The following is a 23292-nucleotide window of genomic DNA, read 5'->3' on the forward strand; positions in this document are numbered from 1 at the left end:
AGATCATACTTAAGCTCTCAGGACTTCAGATTATTCATGTGTAATACTGGAATAATGCCTACCTCCCCGGAAATTTTTGCAAAGCTTCATTAGCGAGTCTGCAAGGTGAAAGCCTCTTTACTGAACTTGGGTCCAGTGATTCATAATCTCTCTCCCCAAATCTCAAAATGCAATTAAGGAAAGTTAACTGGGAGAGGAGCTGCAGGTGATCAGGTTTCTACACTCCTTACTGACACGAGTTTCCCCTTAAATCAGATCCCCGGCTTCTGCCACTTTCTACATTACTAAGATATTAAACTCAGTTATGTCTTGCCTTCGTGCTGGAAAGCCAAAATGCACAGCAAAATCACACGTGTAAGTGACAGGAAAATGACACAATGGAGCCTTATCACTGTAGGAAGGATGGGAAAAGGTGAAAGCAAGAAAGCTTTTGCAGACCTCATTAGGTGCACGGAAATGTAATTATAATGCAAAAAGCTTTACTTATCTTATTTTTAATTCTTAAAATAATTTGCTGGAAGAAATACATACACCAGGCTCAGGGCCTTTCCTGGTGGTTATTTTTTTGCTCAGTAAATGTTACAAATTTGTTACCTGGTGTTCAGACTCTTCATGCAACATTGCGGTGCCAAATGTGTATAAACCAGCGGCGTAGCGTGAGTTGTCAGCACCCGGGGCAAGGCAAGTAATTTGCGCCCCCTAACCTGGGGCAAGGCAAGTAATTTGCACCCCCCCAACCCTTAACCTGCCGATCTGAGGCGAGTTGCCGCTGGCGCTGCCGCCCAAACGACGCCGCTTGCCCGGAGGAGGAGGGGGGCAGAGAGGCGAGGAAAATGCAACATGGCCCAGCAGCTGCAGCAGCAGCAACGGAGGCGGGGCTGTGAGGAGGGGCTGCCTGGCGCATCCTCCGCGGCCCTGACACGCGGGGACTGCGGCGAGCGCTGAGAGCCGCTGCCTGCCGGACACCTTCAGCCTGGGGGCGCGCACAGCTCGTCGGTTCCGCGAGACATGGGGCTCTGCTACAGCCTGCGCCCGAGGCTCTTCGGCGACTCCGGAGGCAGGGAGCGCGCCCCCCCAGATGTTGTGCCCGGTGCGGCCGGCCCCCCTTGCATCCCCCACGCTACGCCACTGGTATAAACTGACCTGCAGCAATTGGGGACTGGCTGATGGTAGGTTTGGTTTGACCCTACACTTGGAGTTTTATGCTTGGAGTCCATGGGTGCGTTCAGATGTGGGGAATATTATGTTAGTCTTTCTGATTATAATGCTAGTGCTTCTGTCCTGTTTTCTAATGTTTCTTTCATGCTGCAGTACTTGCTGTGTTGCGGGTTTTGTTTGGGCTGATATGCCAGCACGCCGCACTAAATTCCATTCACACAACAACTAATGCCATCGGACAACGTTTTGCACACACATGCTTCTGTTCCACCAGGACTGTCTCATCAAAATGGCAAGGAAGAACTGTGTGCCGGTATTCTGCCCTAAATTTCACCACTTTGCTACTGCAATTTTCCAAGTTGTAAAGGTAAAGGTAAAGGGACCCCTGACAATTAGGTCCAGTCGTGGCCGACTCTGGGGTAGCAGCACTCATCTCACTTTACTGGCCGAGGGAACCGGCGTACAGCTTCCGGGTCATGTGGCCAGCATGACTAAGCCGCTTCTGGTGAACCAGACCAGCGCACGAAAATGCCGTTTACCTTCCCGCCAAAGTGGTATCTATTTATCTGCTTGCACTTTGACGTGCTTTCTAACTGCTATGTTGACAGGAGCAGGGACAGAGCGACGGGAGCTCACCCCATCACAGGGATTCGAACTGCCAACCTTCTGATCAGCAAGTCCTAGGCTCTGTGGTTTAACCCACAGCGCCACCCACGTCCCTTTCCAGGTTGAGGGGACTACAAAAGGATTCCCCGCCGCCACAGCCCCACAAAATCCAATAACATGAAAATGAGTGCTAAAAATGCAGTATATTCCATTAGTTTCCTAAAAGTGGCATGGACATTGTGTGAATCTCAAAGACAATGCTGAAATTAACAGTTAGGGAAACAGCAGGGAACTGGAATAAAATATGAGTATCTTCCTAGCTAAATAAGGAATCTTGCACACAAATGGCTTCCACACTCACTTCTCCCTTCCTACCTGATCACTAGCCAATCAGTACATGTACTGTCCTGCAAAGTCTGAATAGCTCTGATAAATTATTGGGAATGGGGAGCAGATGATTTCGTCACCCTTTTCATCCCTGCCTGTTGAACAAGTACTGGCTTACATGTAGAGCTGGGATCTCATACTGCTCAGTAATTTGATTTCTCCTCAATATAGTCATAACAAAATTAAACATTATGACTTTTGATTTTAGTAGTGTTAGAGATATGTATTCGAAATTAAATACTAATAAAATTTTAACAGTTTATTCTGAGACAAAAAGGGAGGAAGTATTTTTAGCTACCTATTGATCTTTTCCCATAGTACAAGAGGCTACAGGACAGAATGTTTGGAACAGAGTTGAGGGTCAATAGAAAGCCCTTAAACCATGTTAAGCCTCTGGTGTTTTGGACGGGTCCCATTAATAACAGTAGGCTAAGCATCTGAGAGCCTGTTCACATGACACTATTGGCACTGAGAATATCAGGCCTGAGTTTTAGCGCATCGGCTACTTACAACACAATGCTCAATCCTGGTTTAGTGTGCTAGCATAAAGCTTCATGAGTTTTGTCTGCTTGTATAGTAGCATCAGTGTACCTGGCATTTTGGAGAGTACAAGAGCATAGGTCTCTTTTCTTCATAGCTAACAATCAAAACAGTAAATATATACTATCATTTATAAGTATACAGTAGAACCTCAGTTGTTGAACGTAATCCATTCCAGAAGACCGTTTGACTTCCGAAACGTTCGGCAACCGAGGCACAAAGGCCTGTCAGCAATTTCCATTGAGAAAATTGAAAAACATGCAATGGAAGCCGTTTGACTTCCAAGGCGTGTTCGAAAACGGAAGCATTTACTTCTGGGTTTTTGGCGTTCAGGTTCCGAAATGTTTGGCTTCCGAGACGCTCAAAAACTGAGGTTCCACTGTACAACATATAAAACATATAAAAGTATGCTTGAGTGATTGCACAGTAAACGTGGGTTCTGTTAAGTTGTGGGTGAACATATCAGATGACACAGCAATTCTTCAGACAGCTCTTGTTTATTCACAGGCCAGAACAGAACTGAGCTGAAGGGTTCAGCCAGCCTGCTTATATAGAGCTCCACTAGAACGCAACAGTAACCACTTTCTGTACCTATCCAATCACTGAACGTCACTTTCAATTCCTTATTTGCATATGTGGACCTGAGTGAAAACTATCTACAGTATCCCCCTGCTGGCCCAGGGTGAGAACTTCAGTACATAACAGGTTCGGTCAGGATGCCACAATCCTGCATCCAGTTTAGTATATATACAACTCAACCCACAATCTCACTCTGTTTGTGCTGTCAGATCCTGCGCCAGAGGCATGTCCATCTCTGTACATCCTTCTTTCTACAGTCAAGATTTATTTTAAGCTTAAGCCACCCTAAGCAAATATATTTACCCTAAGCAAGCCATCACTGTCAAATATCACACCTGTGGGTGTAATGGGACTTCCCCTTCCTTCTTTCCCCCTCCAATAGCCTCCCACCCCCCAGAGTTTTTCTGGAGGCTGCCCTAGCCCTCCTCTAGAGATGATTTGGGGTGTGTGTGTGCAAGTAATGCAAGAGGAAGGAGAAGCAGGGAAACTCCCCTTTCTTTGAGCAGGATTCTGTTGTGCAAGCAGACCTTCAACGACGCTGAAAAGCTTTGAAAAACATGAGGAGCTTAACCCTGAAATGTGATTTTTGTTGTTCTTCTTAGCAGTTGTGAAATAGGATGCACAAGGCTACACCTCCCCAGACCAAGACTGCATGCACAAAGATACGGAGATTATTTCGTAAGATTTATAGAAACTCTTTTTTAAAAATAATATAGGGGGAAGTTACAGTCAGGGGGAAGTTGAGGAGACCTCCCCCCCCCAAAGATTAGGTTTCTAAACACAAAAGTTGCAGAATCCAAATGTTTACTCTGCACAGCTGCTAGTACTGGTGTTGACTGGTTTGACCAACACAACAATGTGTTGGCAGCATCCCTCAAACTAATGCAACAATTCCTATATTATTACTCCCACATACCATATTACTAGCAAATGCTTTAAAAAATACTCATAAAATACTCCTTCCCATCAGAGACAAAGGGCCCAGCCTTTACCTGATGTGTTATGTACAGTGGTACCTCGGGTTAAGTACTTAATTCGTTCCGGAGGTCCGTACTTAACCTGAAACTGTTCTTAACCTGAAGCACCACTTTAGCCAATGGGGCCTTCTGCTGCTGCCACGCCGCTGGAGCACGATTTCTGTCTCAACCTGAAGCAAAGTTCTTAACCTGAAGCACTATTTCTGGGTTAGCGGAGTATGTAACCTGAAGCATATGTAACCTGAACCGTATGTAACCTGAAATACCACTGTATAGGGTATTGTTTTGTTTTGTTTTTTGCATACTTCCCTATTCAAACACTATGGGACCGCTTACCCATGTAAATGAAGAAGAAGAAGAGGAGGAGGAGGAGGTGGTGGAGTTTGGATTTGATATCCCGTTTTATCACTACCCTAAGGAGTCTCAAAGCGGCTAACAATCTCATTTCCCTTCCTCCCCCACAACAAACACTTTGTGAGGTGAGTGGGGTTGAGAGACTTCAGAGAAGTGTGACTAGCCCAAGGTCACCCAGTAGCTGCATGTGGAGGAGCAGGGAATCGAACCCAGTTCACCAGATTACGAGTCCACCACTCTGAACCACTACACAACAGTTTGATATCAGATCCACACAAAGAATGGACATTTGCAACTGTGAAAGTTGTTCAGATGTTAACATATGGTTTATAGTTTATTTCAGGAAAAAATAGGAAGCCTATATAAAAACCTAGCGCAGCATCAAATTCACTCATTGTGTTAGATTTGCACTTGCACAATGGAAAGTTCCCTTTCTTGTCTGCCATCCCCCCCTCAGTCCATGCCCCATGTCACCCCCAGAAGTGCTTCAAAGGGTTGGAACCCCTAGAGTAAATTTAGTGGTGTCGTGGGCAGAAGAGAGGGGGATAATGTTGCGGACAGTTCATGCAGCACTACTTTGGATAATCATTGGCAACTGAGTCAGCTAAGTATCTTGACTCTTACGCCTTTTGTTCCAATGGTTGCATTAAAATGAAATGTAGATGAGCACTGTTCTTCTTTGTTGGTTTTATTTGACTGTGAAACTCATGAAATTGCATATCTCAGTGTCTAAAGAGCAGATCTTGGACATCATATATGAAATGATAGTCTTCTGACAGAGGGGGTGGTATTTAAAATTATCAAACACCATATAAATGGAAGAGAATTTGGAACAATATAATTATTCCTAAGCAGCATGCATACGTACTTAATGAGTGGTTTTAAACATAATCATCCCTTCCGACGATTTATGTAGCAATTAAGAAATGTTAGCAATTTGCCAGGATTTAGCAGAATTTCTAAATTGCTAATCCTTGAATTTTATCCTTCCTTCCTGTAAACTCATTGGTTGTTAAGAGACACAATGATTGCGTCTCATTGTTTTGCAACACATTTTGTTACAGTTGATCTATGATTTCATGCTACCTTTAAAAAATATAGCTATTGCCTGAGAAGCATGTTAAAAATGTGACTTCAGAATAGCAGAGAGGTATTCTTTAAAACCAAACATCTACACAATTCCTCCAATGTAATTCATTTAAAATGTCATTTCAGTGCTGGGGTGACTGATCTTTCTACATTCTTAAGCTGACCAAATGACATCCATCATTTATCTTTAAAAGTTAAGGGTGGGGGGAGTTATCTCAAGGAGAAAATCTCTCAGCCAGACAGTAAATCTCCTGTTTTCATTCTGTGTGGCTAAAAGCTCATAATTTAGCATTTTACAGTCTGGCTGGCACATGGATATTTGGTATCTCATGATTATTGTTTTTAAAACTGTACTATGAAGTTACATATTTTAGCCATTATAAAGATCTCAGACTTTTTTTCTACCTTTCAAGAAATGAAATCATTGCATTTCGGCTGTTATGAATTACAGGAAAATAAAAATCAAAAACATTAAAATTATATTAAAACTGGTAAATGCATCAAATTAAGTCTTGTGAGCTTCTGCCAGAGGTCAACAGCACACATCTAGCGAGTACATGATGAGTAGACTGATGTTTGGTTTGATGTAAGAATTTGGAGCTCAGTATGCTCACAAATGCTTTGAGCAACTAGTAAGGGGATGATGAAAAAGGCCCAGCCTGGAGTTAATAAATGCTTAATATCAAGCACATTAACTGTGCTTGATATTAAGCATTTATGCATCTAAGCTTCCGTTTGCCCAGAAGACCCTCACATGCTCAAAAGTGCAGAGGCGTTTACCTACAACCCATACAATAAATGGTCTAGGGCAGAGGTGAGGAACACTTTTCACCCCCCGGGGAGCCACATTCCCACTTGGAGAATGTTCCAAGGGCCACATGGGAGTGGCGACTGAGCCCAGAAGCAAATGTGGACGGAACAATGCCTTTGAGCTGGCTACAGTCCAGCCATGCAAAAGCAAGGTTTCTACGCACAAATCTTGCCATCTTACGCAAGCGAGACACATTCCAGCTAGGCAAAAGGACTCTGAGAAGCAGGGAACAACATTGGTGAAGGGTGTGCCAATGGAAAGGGTATGCTTCCCAAGGAAGGGGCACGACCCAGGTAGAGTTTCAAGTATAGTGGTACTTCGGTTCCTGTTTACAAACGATTTGGTTTACGAACTCTGGAGAAACGGAAGTAGTGTCCTGGTTTGCGAACTTTACCTCAGTCTAAGAATGGAATCCGAATGCTGGAAGGCCTCATTAGGGAAAGCGTGCCTCGGTTTAAGAACGGTTTCGGTTTAAGAAGGGACTTCCAGAACGGATTACGTTCGTAAACCAAGGTACCACTGTATTTAGAGAGGTCTAAAGGACTGCATCCCCTTACAGTCTGAGATTCCTGACTCCTGATTTAGGGCATAGAAGATAGATAGATGATAGATAGATAGATAGATAGATAGATAGATAGATAGATAGATAGACGAGAGAGACAGAGAGACGATAGATAGATATAGGGCATATGTGAGGACGCAGGTGGCACTGTGCTCTAAACCACTGAGCCTCTTGGGCTTGCCGATCAGAAGGTTGGCAACTCGAATCTGCATGGCAGGGCGAGCTCCCGTGGCTCTGTCCCAGCTTCTGGGAAGCATGCCAGTACAAGTAGAAAAATAGGTTCCGCTGTGGCGGGAAGGTAAACAGCATTTCTGTGCACTCTGGTTCCTGTCACAGAGTCCCATTGTGCCAGAAGCTACTGTTAGGTCCATCATGAGATGTCCGCCAGCTTCCAACCACAGATATCAGCAGCCTTCAAGCAAGCAAACTTGCCTTATTATCGCTCCCTAGCATCCCACTGCCACAGGATTGCCTCCTTCCATTCTCCACTTTGCCTCCTCCAAGTGGAAGAAACCTGGGCAGTGCTGAATGTCGCATCCATTGCCAGGTGTGTCCTGCTGGAAATAGACAAGAGCTTTCCTCTTGGCCTGCCTTTATATTCACTCAGTTGCCAAGTGTTTTTGTGACATCACAAGAAACTCACAGCCAATAGCAACAGCATTGCTTTGAGCCTCGCAATGGCAGGTTGACCTATCAGTGATTGTGTGCTTGTTTATTCGGGACACGGGTAGAGCTGTGGTTTAAACCACTTAGCCTCTTGGGCTTGCTGATCAGAAGGTCAGTGGTTTGAATCCCCAAGAAGGGGTGAGCTCCTGTTGCTCTGTCCCAGCTCCTGCCAAACTAGCAGTTTGAAAGCATGCCAGTGCAAGTAGATAAATAGGTACTGCTGCGGCAGGAAGGTAAACAGTGTTTCTGTGTGTTCTTGTTTCCATCATGGTGTTCCATTGTGCCAGAAGCAGTTTAGTCCTGCTGGCTACAAGACCCGGAAAGCTGTCTGTGGACAAACGTCAGCTCCCTTGACCTGAAAGCGAGATGAGCGCCGCAACCCCATAGTTGTGGTTTGAGGACCCGATCCCCGCAAAGTGGAATGAATACACAAGGACACGTGTTATAAGGTTAATGGGCAAGAAAAGGCCACAACTTTATTGATTACAGCAAGTGAAAAGGTATTGGATTAGGCATTGGATTACGTCAGCTGACTCCACCCCCTCAGAGAGGGGTGAGTCTAAAACAAGGGGGGTTTATTCACCAGTAGGTGGAGCCTGTTGATGCTAATCCAACTATAGGCTCTCCCCTGATGTCACCGGGGGTCGTGCCATGGCCTCCCGCCAAGCAGGCATCGGACAGAATACACGACCGCCAGATTCCTTTAACGGAATACCCAAAAATTGAAGGCATAGGCGATGGCCACACCTAGCCCTTTGACACACCACAACACATTATTCCAATGCCTAACCTACCCACTAATACCACGAAAGTTGTGACGATTGCTACGAGGTAGGAGAAAAAACCAAAAAGCCTAATGCCAAATGGAAAAATTCCTACCAGGTTTGGGTGGCATGCATATTTGTGGTATGACAAGGTTAAAGCACATAAAGCATTTAAAAATCATATTGTCAGAAGAGCATTGTTTAATGTTTGGATAAGGTATAAAGACTTACTTGAAAATTAAACCCCAAGGTGGTTGTCACCGATGGAAGCAAAGGCCCAGAGAAAGCTCAATATGGAGGGCAAATGGCCAAAATATTGGGAAATTTTGGAACAAGATGGAGATAGACTGAAATTTCAGAGTTTTGAGAAATTAAAAAACAAAGTGAGAGATTGGCTTCATTATTATCAGATAATGGAGGCTTATAACCTGGATAAAAAAGTTGGCTTCCAGGTGGAAAAATCTAAACTGGAAACAGAATTGCTAGAACCTAAAACCAAGATTTTGTCAAAAATGTATAACTTGCTGTTGAAATGGAATACCCAGGATGAAACGGTTAAATCTGTCATGATCAAATGGGCACAAGATGTTGGACATAATATTATGTTTGCTGACTGGGAACAGTTGTGGACCACCGGATTGAAATTTACGGCATGTAATGCCTTAAGAGAAAATATTATGAAAATGGTATATAGGTGGTACATGACCCCAGTCAAGCTGGCAAAAATTTATCATTTGCCCGATAACAAATGCTGGAAATGTAAAGAAACTGAAGGCACATTCTTTCACCTTTGGTGGACGTGCCCAAAGATTAAGGCTTTCTGGGAAATGATATATAATGAACTGAAAAAGGTATTTAAATATACCTTTCTGAAGAAACCAGAGGCCTTTCTCTTGGGCATTGTCGGCCAATCGGTGTTAAAGATGGATAGAACTTTTTTTTATGTATGCAACGACAGCAGCAAGAATACTTATTGCAAAGTACTGGAAGATGCAAGATTTGCCCACTTTGGAAGAATGGCAGATGAAGTTGATTGACTGTAGGGGATTGGCAGAAATGACTGGCAGAATCCGTGACCAGGGAGAAGAGTCGGCAGAAGAAGATTGGAAAAAATTCAAGGACTATCTACAAAAATATTGTAAAATTAAGGAATGTTGAATGATGTTGGATTGAAATTAAGTGGTTTTTAGCTGTAATGGCAAAAGGAATTTGATAAAATGGTTTCTTTTATTTAAAGTTATATTAATCTAAGATGTGGAAGAGAAAATAAGGTGTTTTTTCTTTTCTTTTTTAAGCTGTAATACTTTGAGACAAGGCTTTGCTGTATAAATAACATGAATTGGATATACAAGAAGGGAAGGTATGAGGAGGTCAGAGAAATATGTTACAAAAAATAAGTTGGGAAATTTATGTGTTTTTTGTTTTTTATGTTTGCTTTTTTCTTTTTGTTTGTAATAATTGGAAATTCTAATAAATATATATTTTTTTTAAAGGAAAAATTCCTACCAGGCCCCCCGGACAACCAGGGCGACCAACCTAAGGTCCATAGCAAGGCCAAAGAAAACTGAGACCCTGAGCTCTAAGGGAGTGGAGGGTGGGTGACTCACAACGGGACGACGAAAAGTGAGGCCGGAAGGCTGGTGCCGCAGCATTTAGGCTGCTGTACACGCCCCCTCGCAGGCACCTGGTTGGGTGCCTGCTGATGGGCGTGGGCGCCAGCCAGGTGAGTGGGAGGCAGGGGGCAACGCCCCCTGCTAGAGGCGGAGCTTGGCTCCCGCCCACAACCACTCCCCTCTCTTCCAGGAGGAGAGTCTTTGCCTTTGACTGGACTTAACTGTCCAGGGGTCCTTTACCTTTGCCTTTTACTCCTGATATAGGGTATATATAGATATAGGTCCTGGTACAAGTGAAAATTTGGAGAAAGCCAACTGGCACAAATCTGATCTCTCCATGCATTCATAACCTCCATCGAATGTTTGCACTCTTGTTACAATTCATCTGGCAAACACATGATTATATCTTCCCTGTTTCTTGTGTCTATAATGACTCCATCAGCAGACTTCAAATGGCATGAGATTGAGGGAGTACTGTTTTGGGGTGGATGGGTGGGAATAGGTTAGTTTCTATGAATTGTTAAGATCTATGTGGCAAGAGGGACGTGGGTGGCGCTGTGGGTTAAACCACAGAGCCTAGGACTTGCCGATCAGAAAGTCGGCGGTTCGAATCCCCGCTATGGGGTGAGCTCCCGTTCCTCGGTCCCTGCTCCTGCCAGCCTAGCAGTTCAAAAGCACATCAAAGTGCAAGTAGATCAATAGGTACCGCTCCTGTGGGAAGGTAAACGGCATTTCCGTGCACTGTTCTGGTTCGCCAGAAGCAGCTTAGTCATGCTGGTCACATGACCCGGAAACTGTACGTCGGCTCCCTCGGCCAATAAAGCGAGATGAGCGCCGCAACCCCAGAGTCGGCCACGACTGGACCTAATGGTCAGGGGTCCCTTTACCTTTACCTTATGTGGCAAGAAACAGACAACTATCTTCAGCAAGACCACCCTTATATATTTTGATTCTGTTTCAAACAGTAACAAGTCTTCTTCTCTCCAGATAATTTGTACTGCATCCCCTCGTGTGGCTCTGAGGCTCAGCGACCAGACTTCACTGGTACATCTTCAGCTCCCCATTCTCTCTGCTAGGCATGGAAGGATCTGTCGACTTCCGTTCTCCTGGTTTCCAGTCTTTCCAATCTGAAATTCCACTCTTCACATTTTGCAGAAAGTTGTAATTAAAAAAAAAAAATCTTGTGAAAAACCACCAGTATTTTAGTGTATATTTCTCCCGATAGCACATTTTTATATGCAGTTTTAGCAAATGTACACATTTTTGTGAGCAAATCCCCCTAATGTAATGCATTTTTGTATGTTATTTTTCACGAATGACTTCATTTTTATGCACACACTCTCCCCATTTTTGTAAGCATTGGTTGGGGAACTGCACAGGAAAATTCAGATAAGTGTGAATTTCAAAGGATTGCTGTGCTTCGGTTTGCATATTATTTCGGAAGGTGTGAATTTGGTAGATTCAACTTTAAATGCCTTCCGAACTGACTTTCTCCTCCAACCCTACTCCCAGCCCAGTCTTCCTGCTCCCATGTTTACTGTATCTTTCTGGCAGCTTTCCATCCTTACGTTTCAGAGATTTTACAAACTCAAAAGGCAAGGGGTGAGCAGCTAAGATGCTCAGATGCAACGGAAGACTATCAGATCCCTTGTACTTTTAATTGCGTATATAGAAGGTGAAGCTGTAGCACAATTAGTGTTTTTACCGCTGCATTACCCTTCATCTCAAGGGTTCCAGCATCTGCTTGAAAAATAACATCCATTGTTTCACATTGCCATAATATTTGTGTTCAATATATTTACCTAGACAGAGAAGAGCTTTGTTGTTTGGCATCAAATTATCTCCCCTTGGCATTAACTCGCTTAGAGTTTCATTGCTGTTTACACAGCATTATTTTATAACCTTCCGTTAAATCTGCTTTTTGTTTGCCACTCACCTTTGGGCTTGTTTATTTCCTCATGAAGTCTCCTGTTGAAGGGTTCCCAAGCACTGTTTGTTTTGTCAAGACAAAGGAACATTGAATAGGACCTGGCATAGCATATAGCTTGAGGGACGGAGCCTGCAAATCATGAAGCCCCTGGTTTGAATCCTGCCTCTGCTAGAAGAACTCTCTGTGGCTGCAGTCCTAAACAAACTTGCCAGTGAAGTCCTACCAAGAGCAGTGGGATATCCTTCCAAGATTAATGTAAACTGCTTGGAGGGTTTTTTATGATTAATAAAATAAGTATGCATAGTTGTGGATCATAAGTTCTCTTGGGCAAACCAGTCTCAACCGTAGACCTACTTATTCACAACATAACTTCATCTAATGGCTTCCATTAGACTGGTAGGCCCAATTCAAAGTTCAGGTTCTGGCGCAGAAAGCCCTGTATGACTTGTGACCCAAACAGTTGAAAGAGCATCTTCCCAAGTACCTTCCCACCCAAGTTTTGAGATCTATAGGGGATGCCCTGCTTGTTGTGTCTCCTAGGAATATGATTGGGGAGGGGCAGTAAAAGAAGCAGGACCTTATCAGTGACCATCTATGGTACTCCTTCCCAGTACAGATCTCATTTCGCCCCCATGTTACGTTCATTCAGACCATAGCTTAAGAACCATTTATTTTTGCAGGGCTTTGGAACATAGCAGGAGACCCTGTAAAGGTCTCTGTTTTCCAGGGACAGTCCCAGATTCACAGAAGCTGTCCCAGTGACTGATTTGATTCTGGAACATCCTGCTTTTCCTTAAGATGTTCCTATCATCACCAGAGAAATGTTGGAGTCTATCGAGTTATGCAACCCTCAAGCCAAAGAGACAAGCAGTTATACAACCTTTAGAAGGCATCTGAAAGCAGCTCTGTATAGAGAAGTTTTTTTAAAAATATCAATACTTTATTATTACTTTTATATGTTGGAAGCCACCCAGAGTGGCTGAAACAACCCAGTCAGATGGGCAGGGTATCCATAATAAAATGATGATGATGATGATGATGATGATGATGATGATGATGATGGAATGCGATGTCCCTCTTTTCATCAGAGAAATGTTGAAGGGTATATAGCAGCAGTGGTTCTTGTCTAATATGTCTAAAACACTCTCTGTTCCAGTGTCTTAAATACCATTTATTGTTGCATGCAGTTATCATTGTATTTTATTGTAAATTGTGGTTTCAATTTTGTTTTTGCTCTGTATTATGAAGGTTGTAAGATGAAGTCCCTGAAAAGCAGATGACAGACTTATTCTTCCAAGGTTATTTTGCCAATCTTTCCCATACCTATCCTTATTTGTATTCATTCTTAAAAACTAAACAGCCAGTCAGCATTCCATGCTCAATCTTCATTGGGCTGTTTTGATATCTCTTCACCCTTACAGGCTATTTTTCTGAACATTTTTATATGTCTCAAAATCTTGTGGCATTTTGTGTGTCTCAAAATCTTGGGGTTCGCCAAGCCTACTGATACCCGCTTCTTGGGCAATGGGCTGTTGACATTTTGGCTACATGAGTGGCAGCACTCATACCGTATTTTTCGCTCTTTAAGACGCACCAGACGACAAGACGCACCTAGTTTTTGAAGGAGGAAAACAAGAAAAAAAATATTCTGAATCTCAGAAACCAGAACAGCAAGAGGGATTGCTGCGCAGTGAAAGCAGCAATCCCTCTTGCTGTTCTGGCTTCTGGGATAGCTGCGCAGCCTGCATTTGCTCCATAAGACGCACACACATTTCCCCTTACTTTTTGGGAGGGAAAAAGTGAGTCTTATAGAGCAAAAAATACGGTAGCTTAAAGATTTGAAATACAATAAAGGATTCTAAAGAATAAATATTGTTTGCCTTCATTTACACATTTTTCATGATGGTGCCTAAATCTAAGTATCCAAGAGCCAATCAAAAGTGCACTCTAGAATGGTGTAGCCAACTATTAGTGCCATCATTAGAAGCAGAAAGCATTAATTAAAAATTAAAAATGCACATTTCTAATTGATCTCAGGTCTCTCTATATTTACTGTAGGTGTTACCCATGGAAATCATACTCAGAATATACCCATAGTGGATATCACCCAGTGAATCTTGAAGAGAGAAAGTTAGTGAGCCCTTTCCATCTTCCAGCTGATTTTGAAGAAAATAGATAATTTCAACAGCTTGGCTCATCAATACAAACAGTTGCGTGTTACAAGGAATTGATTTTGACTTTGCCTAGAAGGAGGGTATAGCATTCTCGTCCTTGACCAATCACTGTTATTTATTTTTGACTCATTGCTAGTTCCTTTTTAGGAAAGTGAGAATTTTGGGTTTGATGCTTTGGGGTAACTGATTCAGTGTGCCAGCAATAGTCACTTACCCAGATATAAATTATACATCAGAAGCACTTGTTAAAGGCTTTAATCAAACATCTGTAATACTGCATAAAATTAACACCTTCCTCATATTTAGGCTGTCAGGCTGAAGGCAAAAATCAGAGATAAATGTAGGATCCATTAGATCAGATTCTCGCCTGACTGACACCACGAATAATTCCAATGATTTCTTTCAACACATGCAAATATGCAAATAAGCACAGGAAGCTTTTGGTTTCCTAGTTTTTTTTAAAAAAAAAATTCTCATCTATCTGAATCTAAGCAGTAGTGATCTGGAAATTCTTAATTTACGTTGGATCATTTTGAACATCAGAAACGTAGGAAAACAATATTTAAGGGTTAGTCAGTCTTGTCAATTATAGCTTCAGATGGTTGCCAGAGTACTTTTCCTAGGGATGCAGGTGGCACTGTGGTCTAAACTACCAAGCCTCTTGGGCTTGCCAATCAGAAGGTCGGCGGTTGGAATCCCCGCAATGGGGTAAGCTCCTGTTGCTCTGTCCCAGCTCCTGCCAACCTAGCTATTCGAAAGCACACTAGTGCAAGTAGATAAATAGGTACTGCTGTGGCAGGAAGGTAAAAAGCGTTTCCATGCACTCCGGTTTCTATCACGGTGTCCCGTTGTGCCAGAAGCAGTTTAGTCATGCTGGCCACATGACCTGGAAAGCTTTCTGTGGACAAACACTGTCTCCCTCGGCCTGAAAGCGAGATGAGCGCCGCAACTCCACAGTCGCCTTTGACTGGACTTAACCATACAGAGGTCCTTTACCCTTTACCTTACTATTCCTAGACTAAAACTGAATGCAGGGAGAGATCTATGCAAAATTTCCTAGCCACATCACTCGTTCCTCTTTCTCCTGGTCAAGGTCAAAAGATTGTGGCAGCCTATGACACCTTGTGGTGTTGCACTCTTTTCCGTTTAGAGCTGGAGTGGGGGACCACTGGACCTCCAACTGTTGATGGAATACAACTTCCATCATCCCTGATCATCAATAGTGCTGGCTGGCACTTGCTGTGTCCAACTACATCTAGAGGGCCACACAGCAGACAATATGGCCAGACCTTAATTTTTGTCCCAGAAGTAAAATGACAAGAAGTCCCCTTCCACCTCTTCTTATTGACAAAGGGCAGAATTAATAACAAAGCTCTTCTGAAATATGAAATGAAGGATACCCTCCTAACTGGGATTCTGGTGGCTGGTGCTCATTAGGACATGAGAGGCAGAAGGAAGAGAAGGAAGAGAGTGAACACTGTTGTGTGACAATATTATTATTATTATTATTATTATTATTATTATTATTATTATTATTATTATTATTATTATCTTTACATGCTGCCTAAAGGTGATAGCCTCCCGCAGTTTGATCAAACTCATGTTCGTAGCTTCAAGAACACTGTCCAAGCATCTCATCCTCTGTCGCCCCCTTCTCCTTGTGCCCTGGAAGTGAGAGCTGGACCATAAAGAAGGCTGATCGCCAAAGAATTGATGCTTTTGAATTCTGGTGCTGGAGAAGACTCTGGAGAGTCCCATGGACTGCAAGAAGATCAAACCTATCCATTCTTAAGGAAATCAACCCTGGGTGCTCACTGGAAGGACAGATCGTGAAGCTGAGGCTCCAATACTTTGGCCACCTCATGAGAAGAGAAGACTCCCTGGAAAAGACCCTGATGTTGGGAAAGATGGAGGGCACAAGGAGAAGGGGACGACAGAGGACGAGATGGTTGGACAGTGTTCTCGAAGTTATGAACATGAGTTTGACCAAACTGTGGGAGGCAGTGGAAGACTCTGGTCCATGGGGTCATGAAGAGTTGGACACAACTGAATAACTAAGCAACAACAACAAAGGTGATAGCAACAGATCCCTTGGGGTGGAGCTGATGGAATGAGGAGAACCCATTTGTGGTGCGATCCTATTCATATCCAAAAGTTAAGCCCTAGTGAGCTCAATGGGATTTACCTCAAGTAAGTGCTTAAAGTAGGGGAGGGGATCCATTTTTAGTCTGTGGGCCTCATTTGCTTCTAGGCAGTCTTGGGGGCGGGGGCCTTATGCCAGTGGTGTGGGGGGGGGCACAGGTAAAAGCTGACAGAGCAACAAATGAAAACTTCACATTGTAGAGCTTCTACACAACTTTGCACACCAGCACCCTGCTCTCTATTACTCAGTGTGGCAAATTTACAGCTTTCAAGGGCACATTCCAGTCAGACAAACACATTCAAGGAGAGTGCAAAGCAGGATGGGAAGAGGGGCATTACTAGGGAGAGAATTTGTCTTGGAGAGAGAGAGTCTGGAGGATCAAATAGGCTGCATTTGGACCCTCTGATCTGAGGATCCCCCATCCCTGGTGTGTAATATTGAACCCCCACAAGCAGGTTCTGTATACACCTAGTGTTTCTTGCTTTTGCCGCACGGTGCTGTGAGGAGCCTGACCTAGCCGCATGTCACACACAAAGAGATCTTATGCTTCCTAAGTCCCGACATCTATCTCAAATCTTGGGAACTAGGTTCACTGGAACAGCATGTGTTTCCATCAGCTGGATCACAGATAACCTTGAAGCCTGTGAGCCTACTGCTGCTTACATCCTGTGATTCTGAAAGGTCTAGTGTAGATTTTTTTGGACAGACTACACTGCTCTTCTGTTCTCCAGGCTTTAATCACTGTCAAAGAACTAGGTGAGGCAGAGAGGAAGAACGTGCTGTACAGTGGTACCTCTAGTTACAAACTTAATTCGTTCCGGAGGTCCGTTCTTAACCTGAAACTGTTCTTAACTAGAGGCGTGCTTTCGCTAATGGGGCCTCTTGCTGCTGCTGCACTGCCGGCACACGATTTATGTTCTCATCCTGGGGCAAAGTTCTCAACTTGAGGTAACTCTTCCAGGTTAGCGGAGTTTGTAACCTGAAGCGTTTGCAATCTGAGGCATTTGTAACTCGAGGTACCACTGTACTGCAAACTTACATTAGCGCTGATGGGTTCTTCCTAACACTGTCATGTGGATATAATTATATATTGACCATACATTAAAATGGAGATGGGAAGAAGATAAAGTCCCTACCAGAGAAGAATGGTAGAGGAAGTTAATGGACTATGCCGAAATGGCTAACCTGACCGGAAGAATCAGACACTGGGAAGACCAAAATTTTAATAAGGAATGGGGTAAATTTATAACATCTTAAAGACCATTGTAAATAGTTAAAATTGTTAGTAGGATTGGAACTTGTAGGATTGGAACCATTAAACTTGTAGTTTAATTGTGTGTTTTGGACACAATGGAGATGTAAAAGATTTGGATTATCATAAAAGATGCAGAAGAAAATGATTAATAATAGGACCCTCAAAGCGGAGGAGGGAAGTCCAAGAGATTCATTGGAATCTTGTTTTTATGATCTATGTTCGATATATGATTGTAAAACTTTAATCTGAAAATTTTGTGTGTGTGTGTGTGTGTATGAGAAAATCCCAAATACTCTTGAATTTATGCCATATACAAGAGCTGCCCTTGCAGGTCCATCTTTTTGAGAAGAGCTCCTACCCCATAGCTCCTAAGACCAATTTGATTAGACCTGTGGGCCTACAGCTTCCATCATCCTGACTATTGAACTTGTTGGCTGGAACTTATGGAAATTGTAGTCCAGCCATATTGGGGGATTAATACTTTAGCCAGCCAGCCAGCTTAAGTTCCATCTGCACTATACATTTAAATCCTATCATCTGAAACAGTCACGGCATCCTCAAAAGAATATTGGCAACTGTAGCTTGTTGAGATGCAGAGTATTGTTATCAGATCCCTTCCCAGACTTACAATTCCCAGAAAGTCCCCTGGGAAGACGCATTGGTTGTTAAATCACTCTGTTAGGACACTGTTTTCAATACATGGGGCCTTACACTCAACTGCAAGATCACCAGCAAACTGGCATGCCATGTCAAAATACTTACGAACAGGCCATCTGGGGAGGGTGGGCCTTGCATTTAATGCAATAAATCCTGCCTGTCCCTAAATCAACTTGAACTTGCATATTTCAGTTTAACAAGAACAAAAAAACAGCCCCAAAGATAGCCACATGGGCCCATAGGAAAATTCTCCAAATCCAGAATGGAGAAATACAGTGGTACCTCGGTTTAAGAACAGCCCTGTTTACAAATGATTCAATTTGCGAACTCCACAAAACCGGAAGGATTGTCCTGGTTTGCGAACTTTACCTCAGTCTAAGAACGGAAGCCGAACGGTGGAAGGGCACTGGCGGCGGGAGGCCTCATTAGGGAAAGCGTGCCTCGGTTTGAGAACAGATTCAGTTTAAGAACGGACTTCCGGAACGGATTAAGTTCATGAACCAAGGTACCACGGTTCTTATTTAGGCCAACCAAAATGTGACAAAATTGTTCAGTGGTGTGCTGGGCTCATTCCTTTCTTTGTTTCTTCTGCCGCCAACTTCAGTTGAAAACATTGGTTTGTTGAGACTACATCTGATGTGGGAACATGTAGTTTCTTGCATATTTCCATCACTGATGTCCAATCCAGGAGAAATGACTTCTCAACTAAAGATGAATCATTGCTGCTAATTATCATGGAATTGTTAATTTGGAATGCCATAAAGGTGAGTCGCTTCTTCTCATCTTCAAACTGCCTTCTCCCTGAGCTATGATGGCCCATTTCCATTAGCAAGCAAGAGGCTGTTAAAAGAATCATCCTTGTACATTTCCTGAGCCAATTCACTCTCTGAGTGCAGATTCTTCTCCCTCCCACAGGAAAGTTGGGAGGATTATCTAACAGAATATGCCGAAATTTTCCATTGACTGGAAACATTTTGTTCCAGCCAGCATAGAAATCTGGCCAGCAAAGAAATGCAAAGATACCGTTGGGGGAAATAATTGAGTATGAGACATTAGTGTAGCAGACATAGAAATATGATTGCATTGTATAACAGCAGTGAAATCTTTGCTGAAAGTTCTCGTCTCATCCTGTCTGGTGTCCTACCTGGTTTTAAAGCTTTTCTGATGGGCATTCAGGTTTTCTGTTGGCTGAGAGCTAATGTTTGCCTCTCTAGAAAATACTTTCTTCTATGGCAGTGCAAACTCAGTTAGGAATTTATTTAAGAATGGGGCCTTCAAATGCTCATTATTATAACTGTTGTAATTGTTGTAATTAATGCTATTTATTATAACTCACCTTCAACCTGAAGGTTCCTAGGGCAGCACACACACAATTCATGAAAGACCCACGCATTAGGAGCACATATAAAATTCATAAAGTCAGTTTTATAAAACCCAGCTGGCACCATTAAGATAAATTAAATAGTGTAAAGAAGTTGTGATTGATGGAATAATGAATGGAATAGTTTCTGTAAAATATACAGGGATTTATGATATGTAAAATGAACCATGGAAAGAGAAGATGGGAAGTCATTGATATTTTAAGGATGTAAAAAATGAGTACTTTAAATTGTAAAACAGAAAATTTAATAAAAACTATATGCAAAAAATAAAAAAATCGGAATAAACCAGTTCCAAATCAGCCATCTCCAAGGGCCTGAAGGAAGAAATACATTTTAACTTGGCATCTAAACATATTATTCTACCCTTCCCGTTCTCAGTTCTAACCATACCAAATACAGAACCATTTGCTTAACAATATACCAGAAACTTCCTTTTGCCAGTTAAATGGTTTTGATTGGCAACCAGAACACCACTGTTCATGGCTGAAGTTATTCTCTACTATGTATGTCTGGTTTATATTCTATTCAGTAAGTCTGGAAAAATTTGGCATCTGCCCTGGCTTTCTGGAAGGAACTAGTTTTCCATGACCTTTTTTTGCCCACAATATTGGACCGTGTGTTATGTCTTTGAATCATCTGTTTCTTTATGCTTCCGTGAGTTCTTATATTTTCGCTTGATTGGTTTTAGGTTGCATTTTTGTTCTTGTTTTAATGTCTACTGGGTGGTGCGTTTTTTTAAGACTCTGTCACTTACAGATTCTTGAAATGTTAAGCAGTTCATACATGCTGTTAGATAAAATAATAATAATAATAATAACTTAAACTAATTTATTATTTATACCCTATCCATCTGACTGGGTTTCCCCAGCCACTCTGAACGGCTCCCAACAGAATGCTAAAAACGCGATAAAACATCAGACATTAAAAAATTCCCTAAACAAGTCTGCCTTCAGATGTCTTCTAAAAGTCAGATAATTATTTATTTCCTTGACATCTGATGGGAGGGCGTTCCTCAGGGTAGGCACCACTACTGAGAAGGCCCTCTGCCTGGTTCCCTGTAACCTCACTTCTCGCAGTGAGGGAACTGCCAGGAGGCCCTCAGAGCTGGACCTCAGTGTCCGGGCTGAATGATGGTGGTGGAGATGCTCCTTCAGGTATAGTAAGCTAAGGCCGTTTAGGGCTTTAAAGGGCAGCACCAACACTTTGAATTGTGCTCAGAAACGTACTGGGAGCCAATGTAGGTCTTTCAGGACCGGTGTTATATGTTCTTGGCGGCCGCTCCCAGTCACTTGTCTGGCTGCCGCATTCTGGATTAGTTGTAGTTTCCAGCAAAGGACCCCACCGATCATCAAGTCTCTCTACATTTTCTTAAATGACTGGTGGCTTAACACCTAAATAATAATCATAGAGTTGCAAGGTAACGCAAGGTATGTAGTCCAACTCTCTACAATGCAGGATTCTCAACTAAAGCATCCATGACAGGTGGCCATCCAAACTCTGCTTAAAAACCTCCAAGGAGAGAGAGTCCACAACTTTCTGAGGGAGTCTGTTCCACTGTTGAACAGCGCTTATTGTCACAAAGTTCTTCCTGATGGCTAGCTGGAATCGCCTTTCTTTTAACTTGAATCACAACACACTATTTTGTTTCTTCACCCCCTTACAGAAGTGTTCTCGTTCAGGGTGTCAGCCAGAAGCCATGCCCTCCTCCAAGATTCTGTAAGCTATGTGGGGCTCAAGTACGTCACACCACACCCCTCATGGTTTCCCATTTATTTTCCCCAACGGACGCTTAATATTCCGTGTTTCCTGGAGGCCCATGCAGCATGCTTCGTTCCCACTGGGTTGTTTGGTTTGGAGGTGGAGTTCCTCCTTCTTTAAAAAGAAATGCTTTGTAGCTCTGCATACCTTGTACGCTAATCCCTCCCTCTTATTTGCCGTCACAGATGCATGATGTGCAGGGAAGACCAAGGCAGCGGTCCAGGCATTAAAGCTCCATATCTGAGTGTTTTACCACTGAATCGGAGCAAACAGCAATCAAGTTTCCCAAAGGTTCCCATTTGCTCTGATTCAGTGGTAACACACTGATTTCCCCATATTTTAAAAAGTGAAAATCTGGACACAAAACTTGTTGAGACAACAACAACAACAAATGCTCAGACACAGAGCTTTAAAGTCTGGATGAGCCATACATCTTGACCCCAGATGTACAGCTGTCCACCTACTTATGTGGGGATTGCATTCTGCCCCCGTGCACATAAGTGAAAATGTGTAAAGCAGTGAAAGCCTCTGCTCTCTTTCCACACAACTCTCTCTTCCACCAGAATTGAAGCTCTGGGGCTGGCTGGAAGATGTGCCGGAAAGCGGCTGCAGCTTCTGCGCTACCCCACAATCAGCTGTTAGGCGGGGAGGCTGAGCAGCATAAAACCCCACTGCACCTCTGGTCTCTTCAGGGCTTCCTCCATCCTCATTGACGTCCTCTTCGGGTCCAGGGAGGGTCTCCTTGTGAGCCACAAGGACTCTCCAGTTCTTTCCCACCATTTCCTGGTAGGATTCTATTTATGTAATTATATACGCAGCCACACACAAGTGTAACACACACATGGGGGGATGCCTGTAAGGCAGAATTCAAGTGCAATGAATAAGCAGCATTGAATGTTTCGGCAGGTGCAGTTTGATTCTTTTGCTCTGGTGGGCTATGCTTTGAACAGATGCTCCCCCTTCCCCTTTCCAATGCTCCTTTAAACCGAGCAAGGAGAGACAGAGAGATTTTGCCACAGACAAGTGCAAGGCGGGCTGCCAACAGGGACACTGTTCTTTGTGTGTTCCCTGGGTCAGGCAGCCAAGCAGCCAGCCAGCCGGTCAGCAGCCAAGCCAGAGGCCCTGGACCTTTGCTTTGTTTGTTGCTTAGTACGATGTGGTGCCGCCAGCGATTCTGGCAGCCGACTGAGTCAGCAACAGCCACAAAACACAGAAGATCTGAAGTGGAAAAGTAAATAGGAGCTCAGGACTTGGCAGGAAGGCTGCCACCATTTTACATCCTTGCAAGGTGACACTGAGCACATGTGATACCTTTTCCTGCCTCTCTCTTTCAGAAGGTCCTCTGATCTGGGCACCGATAACTTTCAAAGAGTACTGAGGGACAGCTTTATATTTCTGTATATTTTGGAACACTTACCAAATCGAGCGGCCTTATTAGATTACCATTTCCTGCAGCACCAAACTATTTCATCAGTACTTTATGTCGTTTATTTAGATTCAGTTAGATTTATAGATAATAGACCTCATAAAAAATATGGCAAATGTTTTACTCCCACCTGCCAAACGTGCTGAGATGACTTGCATCAAAAGAGAAGGTATAATACTAATAAAGCGAAAACAGTGAAAAGACAAAACAGCAGTAAAATCAATAAATGCTCCAAAAGAAGCAAAATATTATCAGAGCCATGACGCCCCACTGAATTCAACAAAACATGGTAAGGGTGGACTCTTAGGCATGCTTATGGCAGGACCATTTCAATAACTAAGGTTGCATACACACCAATTGACACACATTTAGGGAACTGCCGTTTGTTAAGGGTGCTGCAAAATTATATTATCTGTGTCCTACCTTTCCTCTGTGGATCTCAAGGTGGCAGCACATGCCAG

The sequence above is a fragment of the Podarcis vaucheri genome (assembly GCF_965113315.1).
Source record: "Podarcis vaucheri genome assembly, chromosome: 11".
NCBI classification, from domain to species: domain Eukaryota; kingdom Metazoa; phylum Chordata; class Lepidosauria; order Squamata; family Lacertidae; genus Podarcis; species Podarcis vaucheri.